The sequence below is a fragment of the Pan paniscus genome, chromosome 19, assembly GCF_029289425.2.
Source record: "Pan paniscus chromosome 19, NHGRI_mPanPan1-v2.0_pri, whole genome shotgun sequence".
Classification (NCBI taxonomy): Eukaryota; Metazoa; Chordata; class Mammalia; order Primates; family Hominidae; genus Pan; species Pan paniscus.
Window position 1 is genome coordinate 76,943,382 of NC_073268.2, and position 18,553 is coordinate 76,961,934.

At 37.4% G+C, this 18,553-nt stretch overlaps 1 protein-coding gene across 10 annotated transcripts in view; it reads left to right on the forward strand.

The window, feature by feature from the left end:
* BCAS3 (BCAS3 microtubule associated cell migration factor) overlaps nucleotides 1-18,553 on the forward strand; it is a 717,859-nt gene that overhangs the window by 69,615 nt on the left and 629,691 nt on the right. The gene's annotated exons all lie outside the window — the stretch shown is intronic.

The window sequence follows — 18,553 nt, forward strand, 5'->3', positions numbered from 1 at the left end:
TTGCCCTCCTTCTCAGTTATACTTATGCCGTGGAGAGCTTGGTTTTCACTTTTCTCTGGGCTGTAGATGACTCTGCTGTCTGCATCTACAGCTATGTCAGAAGTGGAGTTTTGGGCTTTTAAGCTTGCAATTCTGCTTTAATAGAGAATACTTCTTAATGTTGTGTTTACATAATATATATGGTTTATATTTATTTAAAAAATTCAAATATGTATTTGTATTAAACTTGCTGTTTAGATGGCTAAATAACTCCTGACTCCTTAATACTTTGAGTTTTCCAAAGGTGTTATTCTCTCATTACCTTTCCTGTGTTCACTCAAGCATGTTTTTGCATGTGCAGTGAAAACATAATCATAATAATCATGTTTGGATACTTTAAAATCTTCTTAAAAAGAGGATATTAAAATATTTTAATTCTATTATATTTTAAGAAGTTACCAGAAGTGAAAAAAATCTTATAAGACTTCTTGGAGCAGCTAATCCTCTAAATTTGTGAGAAAGATGTTTTTGAAAACTTATGACATTGTGATTGTGCGTAAATAATTTAGGGATTAATTTAGCAACTAAATCTGCCTAAATGAAATGAGGAGGGTGGAGGAAACAAGCAACAGTATCTTGCAGTCACGTGTAGATTTTCTCCCTTGCTATTCAACTCTATGGCATATTCTGATTTCAGCTCTTTAGCTGTCTCTCTGTTTCTTTCTCACACAATTGATTGTGCTGTCTCTCGCTCTCTCATGCTCTGTCACTCTCTCTCTTGTTCTGTTTTTTGTTGCATTTGTACTTTGGTGAAATATTTTGATAATGAAGATTCTAGACCATCCTTTTCTAGAAGGGTTTTGGAATAGCCAGCTTTCTCTTTGGATGGCTGGAATTAAGGAGGACTTTATTACTAAAGGGCTCTGCTGTTTCTTTGTGTGTAATTCACAGACGCAGATTTTTCCCTCTTCATGTTATTTATGAAGTTATTTTGTTTATGCGTATTATCAATGTTCATCTTTTCTCAACTTTTAAGGCAGAAATATGTCATGGAAATATCTAATTAATATTGCTAATATTTTATTTAGAAGTAGATTTAATTTACTTTCCTCTTAAAAAAAAGATTCCTTCCTTCACTATAATGTATTTATTTAAAAATGTATTGTTAGATTTAAAATATAATTTTACATGGGTTAGTTTTCTGTTATGATTTGAACAAATTACTTGTGTAGCTTTTATTGTATTTGATTAATTTTTTAGATTTTTAAAAAAGACTAGTCAAGTGCAGTAGTGAGAAGGGGGGAAAAAGTAGAACAAGGAGTTCCATCAGTAACTGACTGTAAACAATCAAGAACTCACTACCTTCGGAGCAGCCTTTTAGATTTTTTTTCCCCAAAGTTATACGTGCAAATGATCACATAAAACTTGTAATGGAAAAGAGTAATACCCACTTTTCTCTTTTACCCATTTTGCTTTAATTCGTTATGGTGGAATATGTAGCTTTCTGAAAAAGGATGTGTGGGAGATATTGTCTGTCTTTATTCTTCCTTCACTCTTGATTGATTGTTTGGCTGGATAACAAATACGTATTTATAAGAATGTTACTTCAGAATTTCGAAGGCATTGGTGTAACATTATGTTGAAGAGTCTGAGGCCATTTTGATACCTTTTTCTTTGTGGCTTGTTTTACTTTCTGGAAATCCATACAATGTTGGCTTTGTTCCCGATGTTCTGAGACTTTGCAGCTTTGTGTCTTGATTCACACATTTTCCTGGACCGTTTTAATTTGGAAATGCAAGTCCGGTATTTTGATGAAATGGCTTCAGTTTTTGTTGTTGATTTCTTCCATTGAGTTTTCATTGTTCACTCTTTCTATAACTTGTATTATCTGGGTGTTAAATCCCTTGTACTGGTTAATTTTTTAAAATTAATTTCTTTCTTATTCTTTTTTTGAGATAGTTCCAGTGTGGCTTTCTATTACTTCTATTGAACAATTATTTTCTGCTGTTATGTTTTTCTTATCCTATACTTCTCATATCTAATACCCTCCTCCATTCTTTCTTCTTTCCCTCCCTTTCTTCTTTCTTGGTATACTTTACATACAAATAAGTAGCAAATAGAATCCAATGACATATAAAAATAATTATACATCAGGACAAAGTAAGATTTATTCCAGGAATACAATGTTGGCTAGCATTTGAAAATTAATCAATGGGATGGGCACGGTGGCTCACGCCTGTAATCCCAGCACTTTGGGAGGCCGAGGCAGGTGGATCATGAGGTCAGGAGTTCAAGACCAGAGTGGCCAACATAGTGAAACCTCGTCTCTACTAAAAATACAAAAAATTAGCCGAGCATGGTGGCCAGTGCCTGTTATTCCAGCTACTCGGGAGGGTGAAGCAGGAGAGTTGTTTGAACTTGGGAGGCAGAGGTTGCAGTGAGCCGAGGTAGCGCCATTGCATTCCAGTCAGGGTGACAGTGTGAGACTCCATCTCAAAAAAAAAAAAAGAAAATTAATCCATGTAATTTACTGTATTAGAGTGAAGAAGAAAACCTGTATGATCATCTCAATAGAAGTAGAAGAAAACTTTGCCAAATCTCAGTAGCCATTTATGATTTAAAAAAGAAAAGTTTTAGCAAACTAGGAATAGAAAAAAATTTTTCTGAATATGATAAAAGTTATCTGCTTTAAAAATGTATACCAAGCGTCATACTCAGTGTTGATATATTGAATGCTTTCCTGCTGAGTTCAGGATGACTTCTGTCACCACTTCTATTTATTGTAGTTCCTAGCCGTTACAATAAGGCAAGAAAAAAAAAAAGACATAAAGATTAGAAAGAAGGATATCAAAGTGTCGTTATTCATCGATAACATGATTGTGTACATAGAAAATGCAATAGAACCAACAAATAGTTAGAATTAATCAGTGAATTTAGCAGTGCTGCTGCATAGAAGGTTCTGTAAATCTTTTGTGAACTGAATCCCTTCCTGTGCATTTTTCCAGCATCACATTCTACCATCCTTACCCTGTCCCCCTCACTAGTCATCACAACAACATTCCCTTGTGATAGTTGTACTGAATTTCTTTTATTTCCTCAGAAGACCCATCTTCCTGCTTTCAGGTCTGCTTTTGTTATTTCCTCTTCTAGAATACTTATGTCCTTCTAACCCTTCTTGTTCCTTATCCACTGTCAGTAGTGCATGCTCCCATAGGACTTAATGTTCTTTAATTGTTCATTTGCCTCTTGTTTGCTACATTTGCAGACTGTTTTTATGTATTCAGTGTCTCACAGAGTGCTTTATACAAGGTATTAATAAATATTTGTTGAATGTTGCTGGATTGTATAATACTTTGCAATTTAAGACGTGGAAGAAAAAGTGAATTCCCTTTCTAAAGGTATTTCTGTAGAAAGTCTGTCCCCTAACTAAAAGTGAGAAACTGAAGGATTTGGATGTCTTCATATCCCACAGAAGACCATCATTATATTTAATGGGCATTTACTCATGTCAACACAGCTTATGCATCCCTGCTTCTTCATGGCCACTATCAATAATAATTGATTATTTTCTTAATGAACCTAGATCTGCCTTAGGATTTTTTTCAATGCAATATTCCAGAAAGCTATGACTAATTAATTGGTATTATCTCAGATAAAAACTGTTACTAATTATCTTTCAAATCTGTCCTTCCAGAACTTAATTCCAAGTAATAAATTTTTCTTATTCATTACTTTAAGTAGCCATTTTGGCTTTTAGTACCTCACTTTTGTAATAAAATGTATCAGTATGTATATTTTAATATACAAGTGAAAAAGAGACTTTCACTTCCTTTAATATGTTTTTGTTTCTTTTTTTTCTTTTTCTTTTTCTTTTTTTTTTTTTGAGATGGAGTTTCACTCTTGTTGCCCAGGCTGGAGTGCAATGGTGCAATCTAGGCTCACCACAACCTCCATCTTCTGGGTTTAAGCGATTCTCCTGCCTCAGCCTCCCGAGTAGCTGGGATTATAGGCATGTGCCACCACACCCGACTAGTTTTTGTAATTTTAGTAGAGACAGGGTTTCTCCATATTTGTCAGGCTGGTCTCGAACTCCTGACCTCAGGTGATCCACCTGCCTCGGCCTTCCAAAGTGCTGGGATTACAGGCGTGAGCCACAGCGCCCAGCCTGTTTTTAATTTCTTAAAGTAAGGACCATGTAATTCTAACCACTGAAAATATTGATTATTAAAAAAATCAAGTAATACTCAAATGTGGAAATGAAAATTTATGTGAGTCTGTGTTAGCAAAGGTAAATCTGACTGCTTCTTCCTTTTCATCCTTCCTCAGATATTGAGCATTGTACCAAAGGCCCATATTAACAGCATATATTTCTAGTTTTTTTCCCCTTAACTATTCACACATGCATAACACTAACTTATATTATTATGTCCCAGGACTGATTCAGTTTGTTTATATGTATTACATGTATTGGCTGAAGGGGGTGTGTGTGTGTGTGTGTGTGTGTGTGTGTGTAAGTGTAATATTTTTCATAACGATTTATAGTGAACATTGTTTTATTTCAGAACTTAGGTATTTATTTTATTATTGCTAAAAATTATGTAACATTGTATTGTATGGGTATTTATATTGTTTTTTCCCAGTTGGTTATGTTGTTATATACTTCCATATATGTACATTTAAAAAAGTATACAAGGAATTTTTTTTTAAGGGTAACTCCTAATGGGGAATTGCTCACATGTGTATTTCATTTTTTTTTTCTTTTTTTGAGACAGAGTCTCACTCTGTCACCCAGGCTGGAGTGCAGTGGCGCGATCTCGGCTCACTGCAAGCTCCGTCTGCTGGGTTCACGCCATTCTCCTGCCTCAGCCTCCCGAGTAGCTGAGACTACAGGCACCTGCCACCATGCCTGGCTAATTTTTTGTATTTTTAGTAGAGACGGGGTTTTACCATGTTAGCCAGGATGGTCTTGATCTCCTGACTGCGTGATCCGCCCGCCTTGGCCTTGTGTATTTCAATTTTGATGCATGCTGTAAAATTTCCTCTTAGAGAGAATCTACCAACATTTATACATGAGAATCCCATTTCTCCTTATTCTGTCCTATACTGGTTATTATGAATCTTTTCAATCTTTGCCTGTCTGGATGGGAGAAAATCCTATTCATGTGTAACTTAAAAGTGTTTATTTTTAGAGACAGTCTCACTTTGTGGCCCAGGCTGGGATGCAGTGGTGTGATCCTAGCTCACTGAAGCCTCAAACTCCTAGGCTCAAGCAATCTTCCCACCACAGCCTCCTGAATACCTAGGACTACAGGCACACGTCAGCATGCCTGGCTAATTTTTAAATTTTTTGTAGAGATGAGGTCTTGCCATGTTGCCCAGGCTAGTCTTGAACCCCTGGCCTCAAACAGTTCTCCCATCTCAGCCTCCCAGTGCTGGGATTACAGATGTGACCCACTGTACCCATATGTAATTTTTTGATCCTTGATTACTAGGGAAGATAGAAAATCCTCATATTTTTGCTATTTATATTCATTAATATCACACTTGTTTATATTCTTTCTCATTGATTTGAGCCCTTTACTAGGTTATTATCAATCTTTAGTTTCATACTAAGAAAATCCTTCTGTATTTTACTATGCCTAACTTTAAATCATGACTTTTCTTAAAAGTTTAATTAAAATTTTATTTTGTTGTTATCTGTCTCTTATTTTATTTATTTATTTATTTATTTATTTATTTATTTATTTATTTATAGACGGAGTCTTGCTCTGTCGCCCAGGCTGGAGTGCAGTGGCTCGACCTCCACTCGCTGCAAGCTCCGCCTCCCGGGTTCCCGCCATTCTCCTATTTCAACCTCCCAAGTAGCTGGGACTACAGGCGCCTGCCACCACGCCCATCTAATTTTTTGTATTTTTAGTAGGGACGGGGTTTCACCATGTTAGCCAGGATGGTCTCGATCACCTGACCTCGTGATCTGCCTGCCTCGGCCTCCCAAAGTGCTGGGATTAGAGGCATGAGCCACCACGCTCTGCCGCATCTTCTTATTTTATTACATTTTCCATATTGTTGATGGTCAGGAAGTAGTTCTTCCTTGCCAGTGTCTGATTTTCATAGATTTTGGACAAAATTTCTGTTTTATTATGGAATTTCTGTTACTATAATCTTAGCTTTTTGGAATGATGGGAACTGTGTTTTTCTAATATTTGCATTCTATGCAGTGACTTGCATAATAATAATATGTACCATATGAGGGGTACCCCATAATGAATTTATTCAATATTTTATAGACAATAATCTAGAATGCTACTTTGTATAAAGTGTTGTTTATAAATTATCAGTGATCAAATGATGTGTTTTATTTTATTTATTTTATTTTGAGACAGGGTCTCTCTCTCTCTTGCCCACGCTGGAGTGCAGTGGCACAATCATGGCTCACTGCAGCCTTGACCTCCTGGGCTCAAGTGATCCTCCTGCCTTGGCCTCCCAAAGTGCTGGGATTACAGTGTGAGCTGCCACACCTGACTTCTTTTTTTCTTTTTTCTTTCTCTGGGGTAGAATTTTGCTCTGTCACCCAAGCTAGAGAACAGTGACACAATCATGGCTCATTGCAGTCTTGACCTCCTGGGCCCAAGTGATCCTCCTGCCTCAACCTCCAAGTAGCTGAGACCACAGGCGTGTGCCACCATGCCTGGCTAATTACGGAGTCTTGCTGTGTCACCCAGGCTGGAGTGCAATGGCGTGGTTGGAGATGGGGTCCCACTGTGATGCACGGGCTGGTCTTGAACCACTGGCCTCAGGTGATCCTCCTGCCTCGGCTTCCCAAAGTACAAGGACTACAGGTGTAATCCTCTGTGCTTGGCCTGATGTTTTTTACATTAATAGAGCTTATAACTCATAAGAATTATGTTAGTCTGGTGTATATTCTGTTTCCTTCCTGCTCCTGGAGAAAGACAATCATTTGGGCCTTGAATAATTTCTTAGAAATGCAGATGTAAAATTTAAAATACACACACACACACACACACACACACACACACACACACACACACACACACACACACACCCAGTCTGTTCAGCCAAAACACTAGCAAGCCTCTAAAAGTAGGCCAACTGACATTTGTTGATATTCCTCACCAGTCTATTGCAAAGATGAGGAAACAGGCTTATTGACATTTTAAATGGCTAAACTATGAGATTTAGGGCTTCTCTAATGTTTTCTGCTCTAATTACTGCTCAGTTTGCCTTGTGTATTGTGTATTTTTTAAAATAACACCTAGTCTTTATTACTGAGGTCTTACTGCTTGTGATCATTTAGGTTTTTGCAATATTTTGCTAAGCGTGTGATGTGATTCAGGTAAATTGTAACTTGAGAACATATGTTGTATTCATCTTAAATTTCTTTAAATGATTTGGGTCAGAGAACAGTGTTTCTAGGGGAGAATGTCCGGTTTAGAGGTGCTGCTTTTTCAGTTTGATGATTTCATGGTTTTAGGTATAGGAAATTGATTTCAGAGGATTCTCAGTTTATACCTAGCTGAACCCTGTTATTAGGGCGTTTTTCTATAAGAGGTATAGAGAGAAATGTACTGAACACAGAAGAGAGGTGAATTAAGCGAACTATATAATGCTTGATACTTTTCAGATAACATTTTAGGTTGTTTGTATACATTATTACCACTTTTCCACTATTCTTCAGGGTGAGTACCATTATCCTAATTCACAGGTGAGGAGACTTAATGCTCAAAGAAATTGACAGTTGGTAAATGGTGAAACTGAAACTTGTAATATCAATTATTATTTGGTTATATAGCACATAGTATAAAAAAGAAGTACTTCAAAACCCTGTTCCCTGAAGATACTCTCTGTTAATCTCTTATTTTATATCATTTAAGCCTCTTTATACACACACTCCATGTACGTGATGTGTTTTAAAAATTGGGATTACTATGTAATGTATTTTGTAGCTTTTTATTAATTTAACATTATTAGTTGAGCGTTTTCCTGATATTAGATATTCTTCAATATGCTTTTCAATAGCTGCATAAATTTTCATCATGTGGATTTATGATTACTTATTTAAGCAACCTTAACATTTGTTTTCATTTTTCTCCTATTTTTTCAATTTTTAATTTTTAAAATTGATACAAATATTTTACATGTTATGCGGTACTTGTGAATATTTCTTACGTGCATAGAATGTGTGGTGATCAGGTTAGGGTATTTTAGGTATCCATCACCTGAAGTATTTATCATTTCTATGTGCTGGTAACATTTCAAGTTCTCTCTTGTAGCTACTTTGAAATATATAATACATTGTTGCTAACTATAGTCATCCTACTCTGCTATTGAATATTGAGGCTTACTTGTTCTAACTTAGTGGCCCCAACCTTTTTGACATCAGGGACCTGTTTTGTGGAAGCCAGTTTTTCCATGGATGGGGGGTGTGGTGGGGGATTATTTCAGGATGAAACTGTTCCACCTCAGATCATCAGGCATTAGTTAGATTCTCATAAGGAGTACACAACCTAGATCCCCTACATGCAGAGTTCATAATGGGGTTGGTGCTCCTGTGAGAATCTAATGCCACCGCTTACCTGACAGGAGGTGGAGCACAGACAGTAATGCTTGCTCTCCTAATGCTCACCCACAGGCCATGAACTGGTACCAGTCTGCGGCCCAGGAGTTGGGGACCCCTGTTCTAACTGTGTGTTTGTATCCATTAACCAACCTCTCTTTATCCACCCCCCTTCCATCCACACATTCTTCCCAGGCTCTGGTATGTATCATCCTATTCTCTGTCTCCATGAGATCAGTTTCTTTAGCTTCCACATATGAGTGAGAACATGTGACATCTGAATTTCTGTGCCTGGCTTATTTGACCTAACATAATTACCTCCAGTTCCATCCCTGTGCTGCAGTGACATGATTTTATTATTTTTTTATGGCCACATAATATTTCATTCTGTATATATACCACATTTTCTTTATTTATTCATCCATCAATGGGCACTTAGGTTGATTCCATATCTTTGCTGCTGTAAATAGTGCTGTGATAAACATGTGAGTGCAGGTTATACAGATTTCTTTTCCTTTGGATAAATACCAAGTAATGGGATTGCTGGATCATATGGTAGTTCTATTTTTAATTTTTTGATGAACCTCCATATTGTTTTCCACAGTGGTTATATCAGTTTACATTCCCACCAACAGCATGTAAGAGTTCCCTTCTTGGCCAGGCGCGGTGGCTCATGCCTGTAATCCCAGCACTTTGGGAGGCTGAGGCGGGTGGATCACGAGGTCAAGAGATCAAGACCATCCTGGCCAACATGGTGTAACCCCGTTTCTACTAAAAATACAAAAATTAGCTGGGCGTGTTGGCGCGTGCCTGTAGTCCCAATTACTCGGGGGGCTGAGGCAGCTGAATCCCTTGAACCCAGGAGGTGGTGGTTGCAATGAGCCGAGATCGCACCACTGCACTCCAGCCTAGTGACAGAGTGAGACTCTGTCTCAAGAAAAAAAAAAGGAGTTCCCTTCTAAATACAAAAATTAGCCACTTGCGGGGCTGAGGCAGGGAATTGCTTGAACCTAGGAGGCAGAGGTTGCAGTGAGCTGAGATCGCACCACTGCATTCCAGCCTGGGCGACAGAGCAAGACTCTGTCTCAAAAAAATAATAATAAAAAATAAATAAATAAATAAAAGAGTTTCTCTGCATCCTTGCCAGCATGTATATATGTGTGTGTGTGTGTGTGTGTGTGTGTGTGTGTGTGTTTTCTTTTAATGATAGCCATTCTGACTGGTGTAAGATGATATCTCATTGTGGTTTTTTTCTTGTAATTCCATGATGCTTAGTAATTTTGAGCATTTTTCCTGTATACGTATTGGCCATTAGTATGTCTTCTTTTGATAAATGTCTATGTTGTTACCCCACATTTTAATGGGATTTAAAAAAATTGTTGAATTGTTTGAGTTCTTTGTATACTCTGGATATTAGCCCCTTATTGGATGAATAGTTTGCAAATATTTTCTTTCATTAAGCAAGTTGTCTGTTCACTCTGTTAATTGTTTCCTTTGCTGTATGGAAGCCTTTTAGTTTAATATAGTCCTATATGTATATTTTTGTTATAGTTGTCTGTGCTTTTGAGGTCTTAGTCATGAAGGTTTTGCCTAGACCTATGTCTTGAAGTGTTTTCCATATATATATATTTAGTAGTCTTACTGTTTTAGGTCTTAAATTTATGTGTTTAATCCATCTCGAGTTGATTTTTGTATATGGGGAGAGATAGGTGTTCAGTTTCATTTTATGCATATGGATATTGAATTTCCCCAGCACCATTTATTGAAAGTCTTTTCCCTTGTGTATATTCTTGGAGTCTTTATCAAAAATCAGTTGGTTATAAATACATGGATTTATTTCTAGACTCTCTGTTCTGTTCCATTGGTCTATGTGTCTGTTTTTATACCAATATCATGCTATTCTGGTTACTATAGCCTTGTAATATATTTTAAAGTCAGATAGTTTGATGGCTTCACCTTTTCTTTTGACTCAAAATTGCTCTGACTATTTGGGCTCTTTTTTGATTCTATACACATTTGAGAATTGTTTTTTCTAATTATGTAAAAAATGACATTGGTATTTTGAGGTTTATTGATTTTGTTTATCTTTTTGAAGAACCAACTTTTTGTTTCATTGTACTTTGTATTGTTTTTTGAGTCTCTATTTTATTTAGTTTGCCCTGTTCTTTATTTTTTCTTTTATTCTGCTAATTTTGAGTTTGGTTTATTCTTGGCTCACTGCAGCCTCCGCCTTCCGGTTCAAATGGTTCTTCTGCCTCAGCCTCCCGAGTAGCTGGGATTACAGGCTCCCACCACCACTCCTGGCTAATTTTTGTATTTTTTGGTAGAGAGGGAGTTTTGTCATGTTGGCCAGGCTGGTCTCAAACTCCTGACCTCAGGTAATTCACCTGCCTTGGCTTCCCAAAGTGCTGGGGTTACAGACATGAGCCACTGCACCCGGCCGCTTTTCTAGTTTCTTGAGGTGTGTCATTAGGTTGCTTATTTGAAAGTTTTCTACTTTTTTGATGTGTTTATTGCTATAAACTTCTCTTTTAGCACTGCTTTAGCTGTATCCCATATGGTTTTGGTATGATGTGTTTCCATTTTAATTTGTTTCAAGAAATATTTTGATTTCTCTCATAATTTCTTCATTGACCCAGTGGTTGTTCAGGAGTATCCTATGTAATTTCCATGTGTTTGTATAGTTTACAAAATTCATTTTGATGTTGATACTTAGTTTTATTCCACTGTAGTCTGAGAAGATTTTTTTTTTTTTTGACATAGTCTCCCTCTTTTGCCTGGAGTGCAGTGGCACGATCTCGACTCACTGCAACCTCTGCCTCCCGGGTTCTATCAATTCTCCTGCCTTAGCCTCCTGAGTAGCTGGGACTACAGGCACATGCCACCACACCCAGCTAATTTTTGTATTTTTAGTAGAGATGGGGTTTTGCCATGTTGGCCAGGCTGGAAGATTTCAGTTTCTAAAAATTCGTTGAAACTTAGTGGCCTAACGTATAGTCTGTCATGGAGAATGTTCTATGTGTTGATAAGAATGTATAACCAGCCTGGCAACATAGCAAGTCCCCATCTCTGTAAAGAAAATTCGCAGAATGTATATTCTGTAGTTGTTGGATAGAATGTTCTATACATGCCTGTTAGGTCTGTTGGGTCTGAAGTCCAGTTTAAATCCAATGTTTCATTGTTGATTTTCTGTCTGAATGATCTGTTTAATGCTGAGAGTGGGGAGTTGAAGCCCCCTACTGTTACTGTATTTCAGTTTATCTCTCCCTTTAGATCTACTAATATTCGCTTTATGAATCTGGATGCTCCAGTGTTGGATGCATATATATTTAGAATTGTTACATTTTCTTGCTGGATTGACTCCTTTATCATTACATAGTGACTTTTTTTTTTTTTTTTTTTTACTGTTTTTGTTTTGTTTCATTTTGTTTATTTTTACAGATAAGGTCTCACTGTGTCACCTGGGCTGAAGTGCAGAGGTGTGATTGTAGCTCACTGCCACCTTGAACTCCTAAACTGAAGCAGTCCTTCCACCACAGCCTCCTGAGTAGCTGGGAGTACAGGTGTGCACCATCATGCCTGGCTAACTTTTAAAAAATACTGTAGAGATGAGGGTTTCTCTGTGTTGCCCAAGCTGGTCTTGAACTCCTGACTTAAAGTGGTTCTCCCACCTTAGCCTCCCAAAACACTGGGATTACAGGTGTGGCCACCATGCCCAGCCAAAATCTGTTTTATCTGATATCAGTATAGCCAGTCTTGCCCACATTTAGTTTCTATTTGGATGGAGTATCTTTTTTCCATCCCTTTACTTTGAGCCTATGTATGTCTGTAGGCAAAGTGCATTTCTTGTAGCCATCATACTTGGATCATGTTTCTTTTATACATTCAGCCAGTCCCTGTCTTTTAAGCAGGTAATTTAATCAATTTACATTTAAGTTTATTATTGATGTGTGAGATTTTGTTACTGTCATATAATTTGTTTTCTGTTTGTTTTTCATATTATTTGTTCCTTTCTCTTCCTTATTTGTGTGTTTGGTTTACCAGTGAGTTTTATATTTTTGTGCGTTTTCATGATAGGGTATATGTTATTCTTTTGCTTTCATGTTTAGGACTCCTTTGAGCATCTCTTGTAGGCCTAGTCTAGTGGTGATGAATTCCCCCAGCTTTTGCTTATCTTGGAAAGACTTTATTTCTCCTTCATTCATGAAGGATAATTTTGCTGGATATAGAATCCTTGGGTGACAGGTTTTTTTTTTTTTTTTTTTTTTTTTTTTTTAATTTTAGCACTTGCAATATGTCATTCAATTCTCTCCAGGCCTGTAGCTTTCTGCTGAGAAATCCACTGTTGGCTTGATGGGAGCTCCTTTATAGGTGACTAAATGCTTTCACTTGCTACCCTTAATATTTTCTCTTTTGCTTGGCTATAGTTTGACTATAAAGTGCCATGGAGGAAGACCTTTTTGTATTATATTTGGGGATTTTTGGACCTCTTATTTGTGAAAGTCTAGGTCTTTCTCTTGCTAGACTTGGGAAGTTTTCATCTAACATTTTGTTAAATAGGTTTTCTAACCCTTTCATTCTATCTTCATCCTTATGGATACCAGCATTTCAAATATTTGGTCACTTTTTGTTGTCCCAAATGCCACAAAGGCTTTGCTCATTCTTTTTCATCCTTTTTTCTTTATTTTTGCCTGACTGGATTATTTCAAAAGAACTGTCTTCAAGTTCTGAGATTCTTCCTTCTGCTTGATCTTATCTATTGTTGCTTTTGAATATATTTTGCATTTTATTCATATAATTCTTCTGTTCTAGAATTTGTTTTGTTCTTTTTAAAAATACTTATCTCTTTTGTAAATGTCTCAGTTATATCCTGAATTGTTTTTCTGATTTTTCTGTATTGTTTTTCAGAATTCTCTTGTATCTCATTGAGCTTCTTTAAAATCAGTATTTTGAATTGTTTCTCTGGGATTTTATGAATTTTTTTATTATTATACTTTAAGTTCTAGGGTACATGTGCACAAAGTGCAGGTTTGTTGCATATGTATACATGTGCCGTGTTGGTTTGCTGCACCCATTAACTCTTCATTGACATTAGATATTTCTCCTAATGCTCTCCCGCCCCCATGCCCCCACTCCACGACAGGCCCCGGTGTATGCTGTTCCCTGCCCTGTATCCAAGTGTTCTCATTGTTCAGTTCCCACCTATGAGTGAGAATATGCGGTGTTTGGTTTTCTGTCCTTGCAATAGTTTGCTCAGAATGATGGTTTCCAGCTTGTCCCTACAAAGGACATGAACTCATCATTTTTATGGCTGCATACTATTCCATGGTGTATATGTGCCACATTTTCTTAATCCAGTCTATCATTGATGGACATTTGGGTTGGTTCCATGTATTTGCTTTTGTGACTAGTGCCGCAATAAACATACGTGTGCATGTGTCTTTATAGCAGCATGATTTATAATCCTTTGGGTATATACCCAGTAATGGGATTGCTGGGCCAAATGGTATTTCTAGTTCTAGATCCTTGAGGAATCGCCACACTGTCTTCCACAATGGTTGAACCAGTTTGCACTCCCACCAGCAGTGTAAAAGTGTTCCTATTTCTCCACATCCTCTCCAGCACCTGTTGTTTCCTGACTTTTTAATGATTGCAATTCTAATTGGTGTGAGATGGTATCTCATTGTGGTTTTGATTTGCATTTCTCTGATGGCCAGTGATGATGAGCATTTTTTCACGTGTCTGTCGGCTGCATAAATGTCTTCTTTTGAGAAGGGTCTGTTCATATCCTTTGCCCGCTTTTGGATGGGGTTGTTTGATTTTTTTCTTGTAAACTTGTTTAAGTTCTTTGTAGATTCTAGATATTAGCCCTTTGTCAGATTGCAAAAGTTTTCTCCCATTCTGTAGGTTGCCTGTTCACTCTGATGGTAGTTTCTTTTGCTGTGCATAAGCTCTTTAGTTTAATTAGGTCCCATTAGTCAATTTTGGCTTTTATTGCCATTGCTTTTGGTGTTTTAGTCATGAAGTCTTTCCCCACGTCTATGTCCTGAATGGTAATGCCTAGGTTTTCTTCTAGGGTTTTTATGGTTTTAGGTCTAACATTTAAGTCTGTAATCCATCTTGAATTAATTTTTGTGTAAAGTGTAAGGAAGGGATCCAGTTTCAGCTTTCTACATATGGCTAGCCAGTTTTCCCAACACCATTTATTAAATAGGGAATCCTTTCACCATTGCTTGTTTTTGTCAGGTTTGTCAAAGATCAGATGGTTGTAGATGTGTGTTGTTATTCTGAGGCCTCTGTTCTGTTCCATTGGTCTATATCTCTGTTTTGGTACCAGTACTATGCTGTTTTGATTACTGTAGCCATGTAGTATAGTTTGAAGTCAGGTAGCGTGATGCCTCCAGCTTTGTTCTTTTTGCTTAGGATTGTCTTGGCGATGAGGGCTCTTTTTTGATTCCATATGAACTTTAAAGTAGTTTTTTCCAATTCTGTAAAGAAAGTCATTGGTAGCTTGATGGGGATGGCATTGAATCTGTAAATTACCTTGGTCGGTATGGCCATTTTCACGATATTGATTCTTCCTATCCATGAGCATGGAATGTTCTTCCATTTGTTTGTATCCTCTTTTATTTTGTTGAGCAGTGGTTTGTAGTTCTCCTTGAAGAGGTCCTTCACATCCCTTGTAAGTTGGATTGCTAGGTATTTTATTCTCTTTGTAGCAATTGTGAATGGAAGTTCACTCATGATTTGGCTGTTTGTCTGTTATTGGTGTATAAGAATGCTTGTGATTTTTGCACATTGATTTTGTATCCTGAGACTTTGCTGAAGTTGCTTATCAGCTTAAGGAGATTTTGGGCTGAGACGATGGGGTTTTCTAAATATGCAATCATGTCATCTGCAAGCAGGGACAATTTGACTTCCTCTTTTCCTAATTGAATACCCTTTATTTCTTTCTCTTGCCTGATTGCCTTGGCCAGAACTTCCAACACTATATTGAACAGGAGTGGTGAGAGAGGGCATCCCTGTCTTGTGCCAGTTTTCAAAGGGAATGCTTCCAGTTTTTGCCCATTCAGTATGATACTGGCTGTGGGTTTGTCTTAAATGGCTCTTATTATTTTGAGATACGTTCCATCATTACCTAGTTTATTGAGAGTTTTTAGCATGAAGTGCTGTTGAATTTTGTCGAAGGCCTTTTCTGCATCTATTGAGATAATCATGTGGTTTTTGTCTTTGGTTCTGTTTATGTGATGGATTATGTTTACTGATTTGCATATGTTGAACCGGCCTTGCATCCCAGGGATGAAGCCAACTTGATCTTGGTGGATAAGCTTTTTGATGTGCTGCTGGATTCAGTTTGCCAGTATTTTATTGAGGATTTTCGCATCGATGTTCATCAAGGATATTGGTCTAAAATTCTCTTTTTTGGTTGTGTCTCTGCCAGGCTTTGATATCAGGATGATGCTGGCCTCATAAAATGAGTTAGGGAGGGTTCCTTCTTTTTCTATTGATTGGAATAGCTTCAGAAGGAATGGTACCAGCTCCTCTCTGTACCTCTGATAGAATTTGGCTGTGAAGCCATCTGGTCCTGGACTTTTTTTGGTTGGTAGGCTATTAATTATTGCCTCAATTTCAGATCCTGTTATCGGTCTATTCAGAGATTCAACTTCTTCTTGGTTTAGTGTTGGGAGGGTGTATGTGTCCAGGAATTTATCCATTTTTTCTAGATTTTCTAGTTTATTTGCATAGAGGTGTTTATAGTATTCTCTGATGGTAGTTTGTATTTCTGTGGGATCGGTGGTGAGATCCCCTTATCATTTTTTATTGCGTCTATTTGATTCTTCTCTCTTTTCTTCTTTATTAGTCTTGCTAGTGGTCTATCAATTTTGTTGATCTTTTCAAAAAACCAGATCCTGGATTCATTGATTTTTTTTTTGAACTTTTTTTGTGTCTCTATCTCCTTCAATTCTGCTCTGATCTTAGTTATTTCTTGCCTTCTGCTAGCTTTTGAATTTGTTTGCTCTTGCTTCTCTAGTTCTTTTAATTTTGATGTTAGGGTGTCAGTTTTAGATCTTTCCTGCTTTCTCTTATGGGCATTTAGTGCTATAAATTTCCCTCTACACACTGCTTTGAATGTGTCCCAGAGATTCTGGTATGTTGTGTCTTTGTTCTCATTAGTTTCAAAGAACATCTTTATTTCTGCCTTCATTTAGTTATTTACCCAGTAGTCATTCAGGAGCAGGTTGTTCAGTTTCCATGTAGTTGTGCAGTTTTGAGTGAGTTTTTTAATCCTGAGTTCTAATTGGATTGTGCTGTGGTCTGAGAGACAGTTTTTTGTGATTTCTGTTCTTTTATATTGGCTGAGGAGTGCTTTACTTCCAATTATGTGGTCAGTTTTGGAATAAGTGCGATGTGGTGCTGAGAACAATGTATATTCTGTTGATTTGGGGTGGAGATTTCTGTAGATGTCTATTAGGTCTGCTTGGTGCAGAGCTGAGTTCAAGTCCTGGATATCCTTATTAACCTTCTGTCTCATTGATCTATCTAATATTGACAGCAGGGTGTTAAAGTCTCCCATTATTATTGTGTGGGAGTCTAAGTCTCTTTGTAAGTCTCTAAGGACTTGCTTTATGAATCTGAGCACTACTGTATTGGGTGCATATATATTTAGAATAGTTAGCTCTTCTTGTTGAATTGATCCCTTTACCATTAAGTAATGGCCTTCTTTGTCTCTTTTGATTTGTTGGTTTAAAGTCTGTTTTATCAGAGCCTAGGATTGCAACCCCTGCTTTTTTTTGCTTTCCATTTGCTTGGTAGAACTTCCTCCATCCCTTTATTTTGAGCCTATATGTGTCTCTGCATGTGAGCTGGGTCTCCTGAATATAGCACACTGATAGGTCTTGACTCTCTATCCACTTTGCCAGTCTGTGTCTTTTAATTGGGGCATTTAGCCCATTTACATTTAAGGTTAATATTGTTATGTGTGAATTTGATCCTGTCATTATGATGTTAGCTAGTTATTTTGCCCATTAGTTGATGCCATTTCTTCCTAGCATTGGCAGTCTTTACAATTTGGCATGTTTTTGCAGTGGCTGGTACCGGTTGTTCCTTTCCATGTTTAGTGATTCCTTCAGGAGCTCTTGTAAGGCAGGCCTGGTGGTGACAGAATCTCTCAGCATTTGCTTGTCTGTAAAGGATTTTATTTCTCCTTCACTTATGAAGCTTAGTGTGGCTGGATATGAAATTCTGGGTTGAAAATTCTTTTCTTTAAGAATGTTGAATATTGGCCCCCACTCTCTTCTGGGTTGTAGAGTTTCTGCTGAGAGATCAGCTGTTAGTCTGATGGGCTTCCCTTTGTGGGTAACTTGACCTTTCTCTCTGGCTGCCCTAAACATTTTTTCCTTCATTTCATCCTTGGTGAATCTGACAATTATGTGTCTTGGGGTTGCTCTTCTTGAGGAGTATCTTTGTGGTGTTCTCTGTATTTCCTGAATTTGAATGTTGGCCTGCCTTGCTATGTTGGGGAAGTTCTCCTGGATAATATCCTGAAGAGTGTTTTCCAGCTTGGTTCCATTCTCCTGTCGCTTTCAGATACACCAATCAAACGTAGATTTGGTCTTTTCACATAGTCCTATATTTCTTGGAGGCTTTGTTCGTTTCATTTTACTCTTTTTTCTCTAAACTTCTCACTTCATTTCATTAATTTGATCTTCAATCACTGGTAACCTTTCTTCCACTAGATCGAATCGGCTACTGAAGCATGTGCATGTGTCACGTAGTTCTCGTGCCATGGTTTTCAGCTCCATCAGGTCATTTAAGGTCTTCTCTACACTGTTTATTCTAGTTAGCCATTTGTCTAATCTTTTTCAAGGTTTTTAGCTTCCTTGCGATGGGTTCGAACATCCTCCGTTAGCTTGGAGAAGTTTATTATTACCGACTTTCTGAAGCCTACTTATGTCAGCTCATCAAAGTCATTCTCTGTCCTGCTTTGTTACGTTGCTG